This window comes from Thermobia domestica, chromosome 12 (assembly GCF_964235325.1).
Source record: "Thermobia domestica chromosome 12, izTheDome1.hap1.1, whole genome shotgun sequence".
NCBI classification, from domain to species: domain Eukaryota; kingdom Metazoa; phylum Arthropoda; class Insecta; order Zygentoma; family Lepismatidae; genus Thermobia; species Thermobia domestica.
In genome coordinates this window covers 107,485,797-107,506,140 of record NC_137465.1, presented here as the reverse complement: position 1 = coordinate 107,506,140, position 20,344 = coordinate 107,485,797, and positions in this window count along the sequence as shown.

Below are 20,344 nucleotides of genomic sequence, written 5' to 3'. Positions count from 1 at the left end.
GGCAACTCAAGGCTGCCGAACAACTCGTACCGTTACCATTAAAAGTAACAGCCATTCCCTGACTACCAAGACTTTATATCAGCAGGGTTCTTACCTGGTAAGGTGAATGCAGTCGCACAAAAATGATGAACGCGATCATATTTTAAAAGATTTTGCAATACCAATTCTTTTAAGAACATCATAAATACGAGAGGTGGAATCACATCCTGTGAATGCATGCAGAAATAACAAGTGTATACATAGCTCGCTATCAAGAATAGACTTCAAATTATTGATGTTATACAATTTTGGAATGCCTCTTGACTGATTGTCCGATCGAAGTTTTGCTATTAGCTTCAGCATAATATAGAAGAAGTATTAAAAGGTCAGTATCCTCCCCAATGACAGTGGTAGAATTTTACTGTGCACTATTAACTGCAGGCTTTGCAAAGTCCACATCAGCGTCCTGTTTTGCTTGAAAAACAATACAGCATCTCATTACTGATTAACTTGATTAGTTGTTGTTTATTACATCCCACGGAAAGGAATTCTTCCTGTTTACCTTTAAATTCAGTATCACCGCTAAAGTAAACTATTAATTCTGGATGTGTTTATACGTCGCCTTTTCTTGTGCATTATCCTTTATGGGTGGATCTGTGTCATATCCAACAGACACAACAGTTTCCGTACCATAGTGTTTAATTGTGAAGTGTGCATATACTCTGGCTATTTGACGATAGGTATCTCCCTTTTTCCATCTCGCCTTGTGTATCATGTAGCTTCTTTCAGTAACGTATCTATCTGTATATAGATCAAAATTAATTGATGCTTGATTGTTGCAATGCTCATCGACGGCATGGGCTAATTGGCATTGGGCATGGCATTTATCAGCCTTTCCCGAAATGTGACACTAGTTGGCACTAAGTTCATACCTTATCGCTTTCTCTAAATTTAATAGTCCTGTCTTAAAGAGACTACATAAAATCGCTGGAAGAGCAAGTCAGGTTCCGTGCTTTTGACCTAAGCAACTGTGTCTACAGATAAATAACTGAGGGTTTTACTTTGTTGGTCCTCTTAAACGCGAAGAAAAATACCTTTTGTCCAATCACTGTGCGCAAAGCTCCTCCCCACTGACTCGTACTCACACACATTGATGTCTTCTTTACCACAGTACTATTGATAATATTTCTCAATGAGGAGTCACTAGAGAAAGATGAACATGACAACATCTTTTCGTAAACTGTATTTTTGAAAGGTCTGAATTATATCTTCCAATTCTAGAGGCAGTAGACTCTTTGGGTTGCTCGCTAGTGATGTAAGAGAGTTCATTAAAGTCCTCCCATGATAATATTATAATCAGACATTATGGGGGCTGACATAGTCCACAACGCTCGTTGATCCTGTCATTTTGCTTCCATGAGTTAAACCCACCGAGGTTTAAAGTGACCTTATAATTGTTTGTTCAATGACAAGATCGCAACCTAGACCAGCCCAAAACTGGCTCGGAGGATGAGAACCCATTTTGAAATATCCTTCAGACCTCGGAGTTATTGTTCTCCAATTCACTCATTTCCCGAAGGTACTAATATGATGATTTCAGATAGTTGTAGGGTTCTGATGCACTGTAAATCGTATGCGGATGATCGATCCAAGAGCCACTGCCATCTCCTCTCATCAACTCTCGTGAAGTATCTACAATTTGCTGATATGGTTTCCACAACTTGTACGTTTCAGATTGAGGGGCATCGGTGGCTCAGTGGTAGAGCATTCGCACCTGATGCATGGGGTATTTGGTTCGATCCCAGCTCGTGCCAAGTGAACTTTGGGGTGGGCAAACACCGTGTGTGTGGATTTTCTCGGAACTTTCCCGTTTTCTCCTACTTTCTTCATTCCACTATTTCATCCATTTCTCATCCATTTCCATCCACTATTCCATCCATTTCTCCTTTAGCCTAGCCAGCATAATCGTGGAACGTAAAATTTGAAGATTTCATTTATTTATTTATTTATTTATTTATTTATTTATTTTGTTTGTTTGTTTGTTTCAGACTGAGCACTACCTTCAGATTTCTTCTATTGAAATACATCATTTATTCTTGTTACTGAACAAGATGTGACAAAAGCTTCAAGAGCTGTTTCATCCCTTAAGATACACCAATACGTGTTATCAGTTTCATTTATTAGCGAAGTGAATTCAGGTTGTCGTCCAGAATAGATTCTACAAGTGGTTGATTAAGACAATTATCCACTAGAAGATGGCCCCCTGAAAACTCTAACACCTGCTTTACCGTTTAATCATTTGCACTACAGCATGTTCACCATATACCACTTCTGAAAATATTTTCAGACCTGTCCCGTCCATTAATGTGCCTATATCTCCAACAAATTCATAAGAATGTATAAAAACTGCCAAATATATATATATTTAAATTGGACTCCTGTGGTGCGGCTTTGATTATTTCACTAGCTTTCCAGTAAAGATGCTAATCAAAAATTATTATAGGAGGAACATGGTGTTTGCTGCTTAGTTTGTTGATAAATTCTAATGTTGATACAATGCAAGTTTTGTCACCGAAGTTTGTCTACCTATTTACAACCCTTCTTTAATATAAACACATAAGCTATTTTACAATGTGGGTAGCACACCCTGATATCCAGGGAAGTATACTAGAATTTATTTCTGGAAAAACCCAAACTCAATCTAAGGATAAATTATATTAAGTTTGTAAAATTATCCTCTAAAATTAGCCTAGATTTGCAGAAAAGTCGAGATTTCGGAGGATCTGGACCCCCATGACGACTCTCTGCGTACGTTCTTGCTATTACAATATATTGGCATCAATTTAACAAACAAGCAAAACTGTCACAGAATCTAGTTGAGTTGAGTTGATTTTAGTTTAGCGTCCCTTTCAGCAGCGAGGCTATATGAGACGTGGACCTACTGATTAACGTGGCATCCAAACCACATGAGCTCCCGCTGGGAATCGAACCCGGGTCTCCCACGCCAAAGGCGCGTACGCTAACCACTTAGCCACGGAGGAGCTCTGTCACAGAATCTATGTCAATATCAACTTCATCTGGTCGAGTAAGTGCCTACTACCTAGAACACTTTCCAGCAACAGCTAACTTTACTTCTCAGATAACACAAGCTGTATAAAAGTAAATCAGTCATGAAAGTAGAACCGTATTATATAGTCTTGTTCTAACTTTCTGACTTCTAGTTTTTGATTTATGAAGCAGAGAGGTTACGAAGAATGGGACCTACTACTAACTGGCTTTGAAACATGATCGGGGCATGAATGCAGTTGCACTAAGTTGCACTAAGAGATTCCTATATTAACTTGTCGAGAAACAGTAGAGATATAAAATGCCGTTTTCTTTTTTTGCGATAAAGGTTTTCTTTTTAAACAAATTGTTTTTTTTTTTTTCGAAAAATAAAGAAATATTCGCTCTTCTTTTTCTTTTTATGGGTTTCGTATATGTTTATCACCTTTTTTCCTGTAGTGGATTATACATGAGTGCTACGCTCAGTTTAGGGATGCTATGCTCAATTTATCTTCATTAATTTTCAAATTGGCATTGCATTGTTTTCGTCCAAGGGCAAGTTATACAACCCTATCTATCACAGATGTCATTTTGGTTACCTAACCATCGTACAAGGTTGCTTAAATTCAAGTTAGCAGGCTAGAAACAGACAACAATAAACTAGAAAAAACATACAGAAAACATTTTTTGGTTTGGTTTAAAATTATCCTCACACTTCATTCTCCGTTCGAAAAAAAATAACCTTGCTGTAAGCTCTAGGTACAGGATGCGGCACGTAAAACCGGCCCGTAAAGTGAACACATAAACTTCAGTTCCCTTAAAACACGTCTGCAACTTCTCACTCGCATGAACCTGTTGACTCAATCTCCTGGTTGACTTTCGAGGACTTCTTGTCATTATCTCCTCCACCTGCATCTTTAATTCAGGTGTGCAGACAGATGGTCGTCTGTTCCTGGGAGCATTTTGAACCGATCCTGTACGCCATTTTTCAATCAATTCCTGAATGGTGCTTTTTGCTGGCACAGAACGTCCTGGAAATTTCTCCCGAAACAAATTCTTTGTTTTCACAAAAGATCCCTTCAACAATGGCAACACGCTCGGGTATCGAATACGGCATTATCACACACTGACACTCACCCGGCTTAACACAACGAGGCCTTTTTCTCAACTGGTTTCGACAAGTTTCACTGGCTGCGGCTGCACGTGACTGCTGCAGGTCACGTAAGTCGACCCGACCTCGACACACCATCTCTTGGTAGGAAGGTAGATTATTTAAGTGTTGCCAAAAACACAATATACCAGAATATTACGACGGGCCGGTTTTACGTGCCGCACCCTGTATAATATATAGTACCTAGTTCACTTTAGTTAACGCAATATATTTCTGTTTTGGATATCATGTTTGTTTAAAATGGTAGTAAAAGTTCATTATTCACAGAATTTCTTCTTTCTTTACTGTTATCTCAGCCCTCCCTGTCGGTCCAGTTGCTAGCGGGCATGCATTTGGTGCACGGTTTCCGCTGGGAGAGCCTTGAAATTTGAATACTTTATGGTAGTTCGCATTCCATTTTAAGCTATAGTCCCACGTCTTATATAACCATGGTGATTGGAAAGGAATGCTAAACTTCAACCAACAACCACATCTATTCGAGATGAAATTTCTCAAAACGCCATCTTCAGCTTCTAATAGAATCTAAGGTGAACAGGCCGAACGATTTAAAGATCTGATAAAGAAAATAAATCGTCCCTCCTTTTCCGCACTTCTCTTTTTGGTATTGCCTTATCCGTAGACTGAAATCTAAGGAAAACATTTGCCAAAGTTCAATTACATTCCCCCTCAGAGAAACATCCTCCAGGATTGTGATTCGGCTGCACACCTGATTATACTATCCTTATTTGGAGATTTCGAAGGACAAAAACAGGAGAAAATAAACTTGTGAATTCTTTCCAAGAATCTTAAGTTTTCTGTTTTCTTCTGAATCATTAATCTGTGTAGTTGTGAACACACAAAACGGACAAATGGATATTAAAAAAGTTAAGGCTATTTCCAACCACCTGCAGGGAACATGTAAATTGCTTTTATGTTTTACGAGATTACGAGACTCTTAAGTGTTAACAGTAATGAGAGTTTTCAACATCTTAGATTGCAAAAAGAAATTTACTGTTTTAAAAAAAGTTTCCATGGACCCTTTCCGTTCATTGTTATGGCAATGTCCTTTGTTAAGGTTATCGATAATGGTTCTGGGCATATCCTGTATATTGAAAATGTTTTGGAATAATTCATGCAGCAGGTATTTTAACTGTAATGAGCTTTGAGCTATTGTTCTGGACCACTTAAGTCAATGCAATGGAAAGAGACGTTGAGTTGCAAACGATCTACGACATGACTCTGATTCCAAATGTTGCAGATTTACGGATCAGTGTTACCAGCACTACAGATTTTAAGTACTATATAGAAAATCATGTTTTATTATTATTTACAGAAGTTCATTTACTAATGCTGAATGCTTGTTCCACATACGGCATTTACAATTTTAAGAACTAGTAACTGGAAAGAAGTAACCATTCTTTTTAGGCTTGATGAACCTAAGTTATAATTGTGTTTTCTCTTAGCCAGGTGATTAACATTAGGATTTCTTCAGGTTTGTTCCTGAGCTTCATTCGTGGTGGGGAATATACTAGGGGTAGAAACCGGTACAATGCATATCCAGCTTTTAGTAGTAGTTTCCATCATCGGTGACGAAGATAGAGGATGGGGGAAAAGAGCGGGCGCTCCCTGTCTCCCAGTTCGGTCCTTAACCAGGATTATTTCACTAGGGGTACACCTTCTTGTTAGGGTCCTACTAAAAATTACTGTAATCATATATCTATCTATCTATCTATCTATCTATCTATCTATCTATATATATATATATATATATATATATATATATAATTATTTTAAGTTTTGCTCCATACATTGTAATTTGGGAAATCATTATAATTTTTGTATCGCTTTTTGAGAAACGAAGGGAATTAACATTATCTGCGTATTTTACTGTATCACGTGGACGTGAAATAACAAATAAAAACTTGTAGTATGTAAAAAAAGCGTATATATTGTCATTCCATAGATTCCCTAAGATTGTAGGTGCTTTAAAATGTGCTCGTATAAAGTTTTTTTTCTTTTTTCTTTTTTCTTTTTCTTTCTTTTTTTTTTTTTTTTTTTTTTTTTTTTTAGAATCTGTAATATTGTCAATAAAAACAAAAGTTGGCATTACGTACCACACGAACTGAGGCTTCACTTTTATGGAGAAAACATAATAACTTAATCCGCACAAGTGTCAATTGCCTAACTCATATTGTAAGCATACTACTTCTCTTTCGCCATTTCAATGAAAAACAAAGCGATAGCAAAAGAACATTGCCAGTTCAACACTATGAAATAATTGTGTAGATGTGTCTTTTATTAATTACTTACCAGAGCTTCAAACAACAGAGAACAGAAAAGGAGGATACTGCTAAAGTTACTTGTTTTCATTAGTTACCTAGTTTCCCAAAGCTAAACTGAGATCTTGATTTCGAAAGACAATCCCGTCTCTTGTTTTCATTATCTTATTATTATTTCTTCGTCGTTAATTTTACAGCCAGTCTCAAGTAATATAGTATTTAATCCAAAGTGTATTGGTACGTATTGTAAGAACCGAAGAGAAACTTAAAGGAAAACGTATTTTGGAGGGGAAAATTACCACAGCTACATGTTATATGCAGTCTTTCTCCTAAAATACTTCACTTCCGTAGTAAATCATGGTCATAAATGCATCGCATTTTGAGCAAACAGTCAACGTAAATAAGTTAATGCTCATCTGCACGTAATAACTATCAGAATTCTGATTGACACTGCTGTTCGTCAGTATTTTATGTCCTCAATTCAGTTTTTCTGTAAGCGCTCTCCACCCGCTTGAGTGATACTTCCAGGACTGTAGTCTATGGTACATGGCGGTACACGCCGTATATCCTCTGCTTAATCTTAGTTATGAGAGTGTACCTTCTGTTTTAAGTAGTGTTGTAAAAAAGTTTTTTTTTTCTGTGAAGTTTTTTTCAATAAAAAACATCGTCCTTTTTCATGTTTTTTTTTCAAATGTCTGCTTTTTTTCTGGCAACTATTATTTATTGATTCATGTTGCAGATTATTGAAATAATCAACAGAACCTGAGTCGAAGCCCTCGTAACTTACAAATCGTTTGTTTCTTTGTACCTATACGAGCAAAATTGTGTGATTATTCCATTCGGACCCAGGTCATTTTTGGTGTTTTCCTACATTTTCAGTTAGTGTCTTATTGCTCAAAAACCATTCATTCGATTGATATGGTTAAGGCCTTGCTTTTTAGAAAATGGATGTGCCTTTTTTTGGTGTAAGTTGCATTGCAGTGTTGCCAGTGGGTGGGAAATTATTAAGGGAAATGTAGGGGTGAAAATTTACAAAAAGATCCCGAATCGAATTTCAAATTTTTTGTATCTAGCACCACTGCTGCTATATGGGTTAAAGTCCCTTAAAAACACTCTTTGTTGCCTTGACAAGATACAGTGAAATCCTGAAGTCGCTGGCTTCCATTCGAAGAGAGAAAGAAAGATTCTCTCTCGTCATACACAAGAAATTTTGACACTTTTTACGCCTCAGAACCAAAACTCAACAGATGTGCCGGGGCTACAGCTTCTCTAATTATCCTATTGAAACTCTTTATGGTGCGTTCTGTAGGGCAAAGAGGAAGCTTTCAGGTAGTGGTACGTTTGTTTCAATGTAGCCAACAAGAGGGAAATAATAGAGCGGAAAAGGGAAATTTTCCGAATTTTTAACCTAAGAACAGGAATTAATTCTTTTGGCTGGAAAACTGCTATCAAACAGACAAAAACTATCTTAAAATAAGCCTTAGTACTCCCAAAATATATCCTACAAGTATCATGTCGATATCTAACAAAGTAAGCATGAAATTAAAAAATATCTCATTCTACCTCAGAAATTCACCATTTCCAGAACAGGGTTTATTATAAACCTCAACTGTACTTCCCCTAATTATTGTAGTGAAACTTTTTATGGTGCGCTGTGTAAACTAAGGACGAGGCTTTTAGACACTTGTACGTTTGTTCGAGTGTAGCCAACAAGAGGGAAATAATAGAAACTAAAAAGGGATTTTTTTCAAAATTTGCCCCTAAAATCTGGAATTAAAATTTACTGTAGCTTGCAACACTGCTATCAGACACACACAAACTATCTTAAAATAAGATTTGGTATCCCTACAAGAATTGTGACGATAACTAATAAAGTAAACATGTCAATAAAAAATATCTCATTCTACCTTTAAAAAATCACAGAACAAGGTCTACTGTAAACCTCAACTGTACTTCTCCTAATTATCATATTGAAGCATTCTATAGTGCGTTGTGTAGAGCAAAGACGAGACTTCCAGATACTGGTACATTTGTTCCAATGTAGCCAACAAAGAGGAAATAATAGAGACAAAACAGATAATTTTCCCAAAATTTCCCCCTAAAATCTGGAATGAAAATTTTCTATAGCTGGCAACACTGCTGCCAGCCAGATGAAAACTATCTTAAATTAAACATTGGTACACCACTAGTATGTCCTACAAGTATTATGGCAATATTTAAGGAACAAAGCTTCTAATTACCAAAAACATATTACAGCAAACAGAAAAGTAGGGAAAAGCTACAAAAGTCAAGGGTTAGAACCTAAATACGAATTTTTCGAGCGCCCCCTAATTACTCCATTGTAACGATCTGTACTTGCATTTGTTAAGTAAGGACAAATGTTCGATTGGCGTAAGTTCACTTGCACTCGGACTTATAGGTATGGATTTATAAACAAAAATTTCGTATTTTTTGCCGAAATTTAGGGAAATTTTAATTTCCCTAATTGGCAACACTGCGTGCAGGCCCGTCCAATTGATGTCAACAGTTAGGTATCCATCCGAAATATCTACCTGGCAAGTCTTAATTAGGTCTTTCTACAAGGAAGAAAGCTACAGGGAAAAAAGAAGTAAAAGAAATTCGAAATTAGAAAATTCTCGAATTTTTCACTAAGGTGAAATTTGAGAAGAAAACTCGACACCAGAAGAAAAAGAAATTAATATGATAAACTATGGTCCAACCATATTTGGCAAGAATAATATCCCGATATCTTAATTAATGTATACATATGAGCGGATTAAAAAAGTGACACACCCGTGTGTGCCACTTTGGGCCACCTGGGCCACCGAGTGTACATTTGATTACTTTTTTTTTTTTTTTTTTTTACTACTAACCCGTGTTGTTGTTGTAGTTATAGTCTCGACTAATAATAATATCGTTGTTGTAAACAATAACTTTACAAGGAAAATTTTCTCTCCTTTTTACATCTTAGTTCCAACACTGTTGGGGAGAAATGCAGGGTGTTTCAAAATGAATATCGGGATTTTAAGTCTTCGTAGTACTTATTACATTTTACGTACAATTATAAGCAATGCATCAAGTAAAACAGTACCTCAAACCGTCTTTGCTACAAGTGTTCGATGTGAGATTCATTCGTCACACGGCACACATCTACTCGATAGGGAGAAAGGCCCATAAACTTTCCGCTATATTGCATAAAACACATTCAATTTAGGGGAGTCTCGTTTCAACTGTACCGTCTGAGGATTTGCAGACTGCCAGATGCAAACATTATGAGTGCTCATATTAGCTCTTAGGTGAAATGTCGATTTATCACTGAAGACGACACGATCCAGGAAATCTTCATTGTTATGCAGCAATATTTCACTTGCGAAATTGGCACGTAAACCGTAGTCTGTAGACTTTAGACCTGTAGCAACTACAAACGATAAGGACGTAGTTGCAAGCGTCTCCTTCATATTATTCACACAGATGGTTGTACTGTACAGATTCAGTCTTTATTAAAATACAAAAAGCTTTCTGTTCTCTAGTCTCCATCTTTGCTACTTGCTCTTTCTAACGGCAGACAGAAGAAACAATGCATGTACATGCGTGAGTACAAAGCTGTTTCAGATGCTCTTTCGTTTGATATAATATTTATAATTGTAAGTTAATTGTAATAGATACTACAAAGTTTCCAATCCCTAATATTAATTTTGAAACAGCCTGCATTCCTTAAAATTGTGTCATCCTATATTCATGTCTTGTATATTCATATCATCAGGGCCGGCCCTAGGGAATTCGTCACCCGTGCAATGGCATAATTTGCCGCCTCCCCATTTCTCCAGAAAGAACAAATCTTAAAAGTCATGATTTTAAGTATGCTACTCCAGCATGAACAACGAAGGGGTGGGTAAGTGCAGTCGAACTCAGAAAGGCTTAAATAATTACTAAAAGTGCAATCCCTTTGTGTCTGTTTTTTTTCTTTAAATATTAATCTATTATGTTAGTGAAAGATAAAGCAAACACACCTGCAGAGGAAAGATGGTAATCCTTTTTATAGAATTCAATATCGAGCTTCAATATCAATGTATTAGTTTGCAATTCCAGTGCAACTAGCTCTTTTATCTTTATTTTTTTATTTTTCTTCTACATCTGTTATTTTTTTTAAAAAAAACTTGTTTCTATCTTCAATGATAATGAACTTGTTTCTGACAAAATTAAGACTAGTTATCATATCAAAACTTTGATAACTTACTAAAGGGAACAGATATTCGCTACTCTTCGAGAATTGAATTCTTGCATTTGACAACAAACAAGCAATTTGTGCTCGGATTTATTCGACCATTTGCTTTGGCATTGTCCATGTGACCTTAAACTAATGCAACCTAAACATAATTTATGAAGGTAGTATTCAAATAGTTCAGCTTAGTAAGTGTAACTACCATCATCATGAAGTCTGGTTCCAACAAGAAATATTTAATTTAAATAATATACTTATGACAGATTTTGCCGAACCCTCCAAACTTGCCGCTCCATGCAAATGCACGTGTTGCATATATGGTAGAGCCGTCTCTGCGTATAATATATATCTAGTCGACAAATTATTTATATATGATATTTAGATAAATACTATTAGGCAAATTAGTATTAGTTTTACCTTTAGACAAGTTATTTGACTTGTATACTGTTCGCGACAATTTTTTCATACTTATCAAAGGCCTGTTTTCACACAAAAAAAATCATTTCTACTTTTATTTCTTAGTTGATATTGATGAAAACTGTTAAAACCCGAATTGTTAATAGATACCCTATTCATGTAAATTGTAAAATATTTGTATCGTATCAGTATCTAGCGTTTAATTTATGTTGCATTTTACGGTGATTACATCTACATAAAAATATTTCATACCTAAATAGACGTAAGATTCATTACAAATGGCTATTTGAAACAAAAAACAAAATTTAGAAAAAAAACGAGAGGCAATGTTTTTTTTAAAAAAAAAAGTACGTACATTTCTGAAAAAATACGAACGTTTTTTTCTATCTACAACACTAGTTTTAAGGCGTATAGTACTTTCTACTTTTGTTTCGTTTACATTTATTTAACGGGCCATGGCTGAATGATAACCTGACATCGGGATGTGATGTCCCCATCGGCCAGTTCTTCGGAACTGCAGCCAGCTACTGGTCCTCCAGGTTGGTGGTTGTGCCTGGCCGATCACCCGGCACTTAAAACCTACCATCGAGTACAGTAGAAAGATAAGCCTTGGATATAAACTGCTTTTTTAGATGCCAACCTTGCTGTGGCTTGTTTATGATAAATAGGTTTAAGGTTGTAAAACGCACGAACTCGGAGCCATGGGAAGGAGTGAAGCGCATGCCCACCCAGCAGGAATAGATGGAATGGTGCCGTGAATGGTTGGTGGGAATCTTGGGAAGTGGTGATTTAAGTAAGAAGAAGATCAAGAAAATAACATGAAATGCTTTTAGATTATAAAACAGTAATGTAGCCTTTATATTTTAATTTAATTAATATATGCGTTTTACATTGTTCAATAAAAACTATGTCTTTTATGAGAATCATACATGACCAGAAAACAGCGCACATCCTCTGAAAATTTTATGACTGCAGCACTGGATACTTCCTCCCTACGAGTTGCCCTAGTGAAGTAATTGCCTGAACACGTATCCCATTGCGAAATAGTTGTTCTCTATTTTATCTACGTCTGTAATATTCTTAATGTTTAATGAAAAAAGTACTTGCCCAAATATGACCCATACACCAATCGATAGATATAATTGACAAGGCCGACTCAGAATATGAGCCAGGTGGTCACTTACTCGAGTGCCCCACGGACAGAGGTAAATGTACAGCGAACCACAAAATTATCTCCCTTCCTCTCCCTAAGTGCCCTAATTCCATTACTGGGGTCCAGCTCATTTGCAGTTGTCAGAACGCCTAGACATATGCAACTGAACTTACACTAACTTTTCTCTGTACTGACAGCAGTTGGTAGCCCTGATCCAGGTGTTTATGCAGGTAAAATTGTAACGTAGGTGACTAACGAAACAGTTCTCCATTCTAAGATGAATCTCTATGGTTCGGATCGTGTTTTACAAAGAACACCATATATTAATCTCAATATTGTTGTGTATGTAGCGTATTATTTCTTTATATACTAGGGTGGAGCGTTTTGCACTTTTGTTGCAAATTCGATGACGGCTAGTGCGGAAAAGGTGTCATTAGGCGCACCGACCTTACTGATTTTTTAATTTTATTTATTTATTTATTTATTTTTTGGGACAACCCCTTACCTGCCCCAACGGACTTAAAGTTTGTAAGTGTTTGGTTAGGAAACACGCACAACACCAATGACAGAAAAGCTACTTGTGGTCATTTTTAGAGTTACCTGATGGCTATAATACAATCATTTTATTAAAAGAAACGTATAGCAATGCCAGTAAATAATTTTAAAATGTTTATGAGTCAAAGTACAGCCATATTAGCTCAGTACTTGGAATTAATGTTCAAATTTTGTTTGGAATGCCACGTTAACGATGATTATAGGCTTAGCTCTTGATATAACACGATTTGTTTTTGGCAAGTCTTCGTTTGTTATATACACCGACAGCAAATGCCATCTAGCGGCAGGCTACACAACTTCCTGATTGCTTACTTTGACCATGCTCTTCGAGCGTCGTCGCAACGTCCGGCTCCTCCCGCTCGCGTCGTTGCCTCCAGAACCTACACCGATGTTTCTATAATATTCTCGTTCGAAGTTCGGCGGTGGTATAAATATTGCGTACTTCGGCCAACCAATCCAACAGGCCAGTTTATTGCAGCTTAAGCTTTAACAGTTTTAGTTCGCTACTGTTTCTGTTAAGACAGAGAGTTTATGTATTGTACCTAAAATTACAGTCTTCTTAGTGCGATACGATTCAGAGACATTTCGTATACTTTGGTTCCAAGTACGGAGGCAATGGAAAGCAAGATGAAGAAAAAGCCTCATAGCAGACCAACGCGGGAAAGTGTGAAACGAGGCTTATTTGGCACTCCAAATGAAATGAGTGAAGTGCAGTTACCCACGTCCTCTGACATCATGCAACATTATCATTGGTTTCGAAGTGATTTAAGTGGTGATAGAAAGTGTAACTAAATTACCAGTGACTGACATTTGTAAACTAGTTGGACAAAGAGTTATACATATTTGGCGTAAAGCAAGCATTCCTGTGTTTCAGAAAAGAGAGTTTTTGACATGCTGAAAACATTTTGTAATAAGTGTCGCACCAAGGAAAAACATTTCAGTCGATAAGAACAAGAAGCAACACTTCGTGCAGGTTTTATTGCACATGCGGAGAAATCTCTTTTTGATATTGCGTCTTGTAAATGTAAAACCGCCGAAGATTGCAACTGTGAGAGGACACGCAAGATTCCAAAACGAGAATTCAAGTTTCTTTTTGGACCAGAGAACATCACGGAAAATGAGCATTGGTAACATTGACGTCCGAACAAGCAAATTTCTGTCAAAGATGTTTTCCCGCACAGTGAGCAGATTTAAGGGGCAAACGACCAAGAAAGACGCTGGAAGTGTTGAAGCAAGTCCATCAACTATTAGGATTAGGCATATTCACAGGTCAAAGATACTGGCGTCATCAGGGGAATCCAGCGAAGCTGTTGAATCGGGAAGCATGTCGGGATCTGACTTCGAGGCACAACCAAGAAGGAAACATAGCCTAAAGCGCATCTCTCTTCAAAATACAGCTTAAGCAACGTTTAGAACTGGAGCTTCAAACAGACAGGTTGCTTTGATCGCTTCTGCCGTACTTCAGAACTCGAGACTCATAACGCCAGAGGACAAAAATCTTGTTGACAGGTCTAAGGTATGAACAGGAAAAGATAAACTGGGCGAGAAGATCCAGAAAGAAAAGGCTCACCTAGGTCGGGCGATTACAAGTGTCTACTTCGACGGAAAAAATGATGCAACTCTTGTGCAAGAAAAAATAACGGCAAACTACGAAGACGAAAGGTTACAGAAAAGCATATCACAGTTCTATTGGAGCCGGGTTCAGAATACTTGGGTCATTCCACACCTAAGTCAGGCACTGACAAGGATATTGCTGACTTTATATTGGAGCATTTAGAGAAGAACCAGTACGACGTTGTCAAGTCTTAAGGCAGTCGGCAGCGATGGTGAAGCGACGAACACAGGATGGGATAACGGCGGGATAAGTCAGATACAAAGATCCCTAGGAAAGGAACAGCAGCATATCATTTGCCTTCTTCATACCAACGAGTTGTCATTTCGACACCTGGTTTCCGAATTGGTTGGTGGGACCGCCGGCCCCATCGGAAAGAAATTAAAGGATTGTGAACGTTCACCGATCGTCTCCTTTACACCCATTCCCGTTGAATGGGTGCCTAAAATCGAAAAACCAGATGTTTTAAGCAGCGACCAGAATTATCTCTTTGAAATTTGTAAGGCTGTTGCTACAGGAATGTGTACTACCGATCTAACAAACAGAAAACCAGGACCATTATCACATTCACGATGGCTTACATTGGCCCGTAGGATGCTTCGCCACTACATCAGTACTGATAAACCTAGTTTAAGTTTGTGTCCACTTTACCAGTACATTGTTAAAGTATACGCTCCCGTCTGGTTTTCAATACGGCGAAATTTTTTGTGCGAAATGGGCGCCATGCATCTGTTTAGCATAGTTAAGCTATCACGTTTTCTGCCAGAAAATCTACAACACGTAGTTCATTCTGTTCTAGAAAAAACGGATACTACGCTCATCATTAAAACCTGCTGATAGCGATGACAGCAGATGAAAATCCGCATATTTGGACGTTAGGCTGGAGAAAGATAAAAAAAAAAGTGCCGCAGCCAGAAGACTCCGAAATCAAGCCGCCCATGTGACTCATTGTTCCAAAATTAAACTTACAGCTGAAAATTACTACGACATGATTAACTGGCCTAAATGCCTAACAGAGTCACCAATCACACGAAACATAACGGATCAGCAGCTTGAAGAAATCATCCGAACTTCAGCTACTCTAACAACAATATTCCTTTGCTATAGTCAAGCTGGGGAACGCACAGTGAAGCTGGTGTCCGAGGCAACGTCGAAAAAGTGCGGCCAGAACCCAAGAGATATCTACGTTAGAGCCAAACTGATGTCTAGTACAAGAATGCCCCGTTTCGAGACCAAGAAGAACTACATGACCTAAGGTCAAATCTCAAAGTATGCTTACTGGGTGGGTGGGTGGGTGGGCGGAACTCAATATGCAACCCCCCTCCCTGTGGTGAGTTCTGGGATATTATGCGTACAGAGCAAAATAAGCGAAGAGTTGCACAAAGAAAATCGTATTATATCAAGGGGTATGCCTATAATCATCGTTAACGTGGCATTCCAAATAAAATCTGGACATTAATGCCAACAACTGAGCTAATATGGCTGTACTTCGACACTTTAATTTTTTTTTACTGCCATTGCAAGTTTCTTTTAATAAAATAATTGTATTATAGCCATCCACCAGATAACTCTAAAAACGACCACAAGTAGCTTTTCTGTCATTGGTTGTGCATGTTGCCTAACCAAACACTTAAAACACTTTAAGTCCGTTGGGGCAGGGTAAGGGGTTGTCCAAAAATATTAAAAAATCAGTAAGGTCGGTACCACTAATGGCACCTTTTCCGCACTAGCCGTCATCGAATTTCCAACAAAAGTGCAAAACGCTCCACCCTATTATATACTGCCTGTTTAGAGAAATAAAAATACTGACCACGCATGAACCAGGAAATGCTTGAAAGTTGCTTAAAATATCAAATCTAGAACAACTACTGGAAATAAGTTTGTAAATAATTGCTCCCATTGCTCCATTCTCAAATTTCCCTCATTAAAACATATTTTTCTTTCTGGAAGAGAATATGTCTTGCTTGTCAGACTGAGTATGTATTGAAATTGGAATTGAAGCATTTGAAAAAGTTTCAACCTGGCTGGAATTTGAACCCGGGTACGCAGAATAGAATTTCAATACACCAACCACTTATCTACCGCGTCACTTTATCTTTCATCTAAACTAATAGCTAGTTAAAGTCGTTGCATGTAATACTATACAAAATACTAATGCTCGTATAAGAAGACATTCCTTATGAGCGTCACAATGACTTACTCGAGATTTCCTTCTTTAACTCAAAAACAAGTTATATAGACCTTCGTCAATGAGGAAAATATCACGAAACGTTTTTCAAGTTGAGCCTACAGCATCGTTTTTAAGTTCTCCCGATTTACATTTTTCCTCATAAAAATTTCTAATTTGCAAAGAGGAAAAGCCGAGAGCATTTACGTGATCCCAAGAGTTTCAGTATTTGCGCACTACCCTGTATTATTTTTCGCGCACTACCCTAGCCAGCTGTTTGAAGTTGATGTAAAATGTACAGAAAAATTTAGGCAAGAGAACAGAACCTAACCAACCCCTGCGGGGCTTCTAACCCGTTCCTAATCCTCCTCATTCTCCTCCTCCTCCTCCTCCTAGTACTACTATTATTACTACTAATAATAATACTACTATTACTACTACTACTATTATTACTATTACAACCACTATTACTTTTACTACTACTACTACTTTTACTATGGATCCGTGCAGTAAAACTGCAAGCTTATTTTAATGAACAAAGTGATATGAAAATTAAAAAACAATCGGTAAATCACTTTTTTGAGTATTATTTTCAATCTTATTGTAATGAAAAAAGTGTTACGAAAACTTAAAAAAATAAAACTTTCCTTGCGCAGGGTTTGAAACCTCGCCAAAAACAATTTTCATTACTAACATCTTGCGCTACCACGCATGGCTACGAGGGTCGACAATAGTTTGCCTTTACTTTCCGCTATAAATAGGTCATGACTCTTAAAGCCCTATCTGTATCGACCAATAAAATCAGAGGATATCTGAAATTCTTGAAATCCGCGAAAATGCAAGCCGGGAGACATTATTTTCGCATTCTTTGAATTCCATCAACACATGTAAAAAAAGAAAGTTATATTTTTATTTTCCGTAACTACTAGTTTTTTTATCTTTCTATGAGGAATTTGTAGCAGATTGGCAAATTAAGAAACTCGTATGGCAGAGACACGGGTTCAAATCCCGTCGTGGCAATTATTTTTCTCAATTGGAAGGTATTGCTTACGTAATTGCTATTCTAATTCTGTTATTCCTATATTATTATTATTATTATTATTATTATTATTATTATTATTATTATTATTATTATTATTATTATTATTATTATTATTATTATTATTATTGGAAGGTGGAGACTTGGCTACGTATTTTAAATTATATGAAGTTTTTGATTAATTAATTTAATCTTTTTGTTGATATGAAACGCATCTGAAATGGTGAATTGCTTAAAATATTAATATTTCTAGCAGTAGTAGTAGAAGAAGAAGACGAAATAGAAACAAGCAATTGTTGAGAAAAAAATAACCTTTGTTTTTGAGCAGTGGTATTTTTTACCCATGCTAACGATATGGCTTACGTATTCACCAATTGTTCGCTAAACACGTTAATTTCCCAGTAGCCCTATAACGTATTTTATACTATTTAGGGAAGAGGCTTTAACGCTTATAATGTTTCTCCGTATAAATACAAACACGTGTCAATTCAGTTTCTTTTTTTCTGTTGATGTGCCAAATTTGAAGCAAATCCGATGACGACACTTGGGAAACACGAATTGCTTTATTTTAAATATACAATATCCACATACAATTCCATTCATTCGGTCCACTGCTTCCTGCACTACTACGGAAATATTTCCTTTTTTGTCGGAGGAGTTCTTGTCCCCAACACTGTTTTTCCACAGAAACTAAAAGAACGTGTCCGCTTATTGTTTGAGTATTGTACCTAAACAGAGTTTTGTTGCAATTCTCCATATAATTTAAGAACTTCTGACGCATACTTTTTTGCACTTTTGATATTTTGTAATCAATGGTTTAGAAAGATCTGTTCCCCAACTAATATTTTTTTAGGAAAATACGAAACACATATTCCAAATGAAGAAGTAATGTATGATTAGGTCAGTGACATATTGCATAAAGAAATAAGAGGTAAGGTCAACGCCATAGTAATGGCAGACTTCAACAGTGTAGTAGGAGAAGAAGCTGCGAATACGGTAGTGGGACCATTTGGACTAGGTAGAAGAAACGAACGACGTCAAATGCCTATCGATTTCTGTAGGCAACATGATCTGGTGGTGATGAACACGTGATTTAAGACAAGAAAAATCAAGCTGTACACGTGGAAAAGTCCTGGAGATAAGAAACGCTACCAAATCGATTACATTCTTGTGAAGCAACGCTTCAGGAATAGTGTACGAGACGTAAAGATATCGCCAGGAGCGGACATTGATTCGGATCACAATCTACTGGTGACAGAAGTACAAACATGGTTAAAATCGATCAAGAAAAATGGGAGGGGAAATCGAAAATGGAACTTAGAGCGACTAAGAAATATCGACGATGATGTGAAAGAAGAGATTGAAGAAAAATTCTGTGCAATGCGACATGCATGTTAATTGATTATAAACAGCATAGCAGAAGAGAAGCTGATACGAAAGACAGCTTCGCCGAATGAAGACGGACCGCCGAAAGAAGACGGATTTCACGGACAGATAAAAGCCGGACTACCGAGGGACCCAGCATTAGTCGACCAACTGATCGCTTAACCATTACCTTCCTATGTCGCTGTGGACTAGGAGCACCTCTTCCTTACCCTATGTCGCACTGGACTAGGGATCCCATCTTAAACTTACAATCCTAATCTAACCTACAACCTGCTAAGTGTTCTGGAAACTGCCATGAGTGGTAGGGGCACCCGACAAAACATTTAATATTTCTTCACATGGTAATTAAAGAGGAGACATTGGGTGGTATGAATAAAATGGAGCCTAGACTCTGCTCACTTGAGATGAGCATGCTCTATTCGTGACCAAACTCTAAAAATTTGGTATGAATAAAAACTATCAATAGTTTTGAGAGCTTATTCTTGCAGAAGCCGAGCATGCTCATAGAGGTTGCTCCACTCCGCGCTGGGACGACGAAGCAAGCAGTCTGTCAGGTGTCGTGGTAAGAACAGCGGTAAAAATGAGTGATATGGGGGAAGATGATTTTGAGAAAAAAGATGAATCTTTGCCAGCGTTTGTGGACATTATAAAACAGTATCCCATCATATTTAGTAAATCCATGTTGCCGGATGCAAGAGCAGAGAAAGTACAGGAGCAGGAAAAATACGAAGAATAATTCGGTATTCCTAAAACTGAAACGCAGTTGAACAAGAAATTTAATAACATGAAAACCAGGCTTAAAAGAAAAATTGACCTGAGGAGGACAGAAAATAAGCCTATAAAATTGAATGAGGGGAAGAAAAAACTACTGGAACTAATGGACGGTGATACCAATTCCGTTATTAATAAGACTGAAGGTAAGCATAATTTAGTGTATTTTTGTTTAAAATGTATGTATAATCATTCACAATAGTGTCCCGGTAGTTCTTATCTGGGGTCCATGAACCCATAGAGGCCACGAAGGCATTTGAAGCGCCTTCGTGAGAATAAGTGAAATGAATTATAAATTAAATTATAAATGAAGAATAAAACTGGTTCAACACAAACTAAAGCAAAAGCCAAAAATATAGGCGGGTTGCGCGTGCAACAAAATGTGGATGGAGAGAACAACAGCCAACTAGCAACCTACGCAGTTGCCACATTTACATTTGTCTTGCCCAGTCACTGTCAAGGTTTCATGTTTTGCGCGCGTTTGGAAGTTTGCTACATTTAGATTACTTCATATTTTAATTTCTGTGATTTGTGATTCCGTGTGACTTCTTGTGTATTTTTTTGTTTTT